The 1,407-nt window shown below is 34.7% G+C and overlaps 1 protein-coding gene across 1 annotated transcript in view; it reads right to left on the minus strand.

Annotated features, from left to right (window-relative positions):
- Positions 1-1,407, minus strand: part of LOC118748329 (kelch-like protein 5) — a 72,251-nt gene that overhangs the window by 27,959 nt on the left and 42,885 nt on the right. The window lies entirely within an intron of this gene.

Here is a 1,407-nt window from a genome sequence, read left to right on the forward strand (position 1 = left end):
TTATATAAAAAAAAGACTGAAGTGCAAAAGATATGGTAAGCAAAAGTTATAAATCAAAATCTGATCAGCAATTTGAAAGGAGATAAACGGTAAAATGAAATAATTTCGAAAGCGTGAATCCATAAGGCCATATAAGCTGGTGGTGTTAAAATGGCAATTTCGAATTCAGTTCCAATTTTTTCTATACCAGTGCATACAATAGGAATATAAGCACCGTTAGGTGTTTGTTTTTCAACTTTCTGGTACGCTTTTAAATCTTATAACCCATTGACAAAGCACGAGTTTTAAAAAAGACCCCGCCAGACGAGCCACGCTGCACTTAGTGATTGCAGCTGCAATTGCATAATGGCAGATTGCACCTAATTTTGGTGAGGGAAAGAACATTTAAGTTGTGTACACACAGTGTCGCTTGCGATAAAATTGTAGGAACTCAAATGTGTAAACAAAGCAAACGATAAAATTCATTTTGAAAAGTGAAAAAGTTATATATTAAAGAATTGGGTATTATTATTGGCCAGGGACGTGAACCGGATGAAAAATTTGGTCGGTTCGGTTCAGCGGTTCGAACCGTTTTTGCACTCTTGGATTGGTTCGTCAAAGCGGTTTTTTTGGTCTTTGAACCGGGGTTTCGGTTCGGTTCAAGGGTTCAAAAAACAAAAAAAAATAACGAGCAAGTTTAAGTGTCAAGTGTCAAGTGCAACAACGCGCAAGGTTAAGCGGTCTGTCAAATGAGATGGGTAGGCAACCCATTGATATTCTCACATGGTAAAAAAACATGGTAGGTATTACCATGTTTAACAAAAACAAAAAATAGTGGGTACATTTATCTATTGAAAATTGGTTGAAACGAACCTTTAAACCTTTATGGAAAGTGGTTCGGTTTTCGGTTCGGATCAAACATTTGTGGAAAATTTCGGTTCGGTTAATGGTTCAGTTAATTAATAGAAAAAAGCGGTTTTCCGGTTCAAAACCGGTTCACGTCCCTGTTATTGGCAGTCTCCTGAAGAGAAACAAAGTTTTCCGACCAAAAAATATTGATTTTCAAAAATTCTATACCATTTCTACGAAAACTTTTTTTATTCGCCATATCAAGTACATGGAAAACCTTGAGCGCTTTGAGCGACCTCTAAATATTTTTTTGATTTCAAAATAAAAGAAAAAACAGGGGTATAATTTTTTGGTATAGAACAATCCTTGGGGGGTAAGAGCGGTAAAATGTCGACTTAACTTGTTTTTTGGACCATCCTAATGTAAATATACCTACATATGAATTTATGCTCAAATTACATCTACTTACTTTTAATGTTTTACTTTTTAGTTGTTTTGTATAGTTCTAACATAATTTTTATTAAAGCGATGTCTCCTTCTATATACTTTTTCGAATATTTTGTCCGAAAAAAGTAAGAG

This window comes from Rhagoletis pomonella, unplaced genomic scaffold (genome assembly GCF_013731165.1).
Source record: "Rhagoletis pomonella isolate Grant_MI unplaced genomic scaffold, Rhpom_1.0 Rhpom_scaffold_00013, whole genome shotgun sequence".
Lineage (NCBI taxonomy): Eukaryota > Metazoa > Arthropoda > Insecta > Diptera > Tephritidae > Rhagoletis > Rhagoletis pomonella.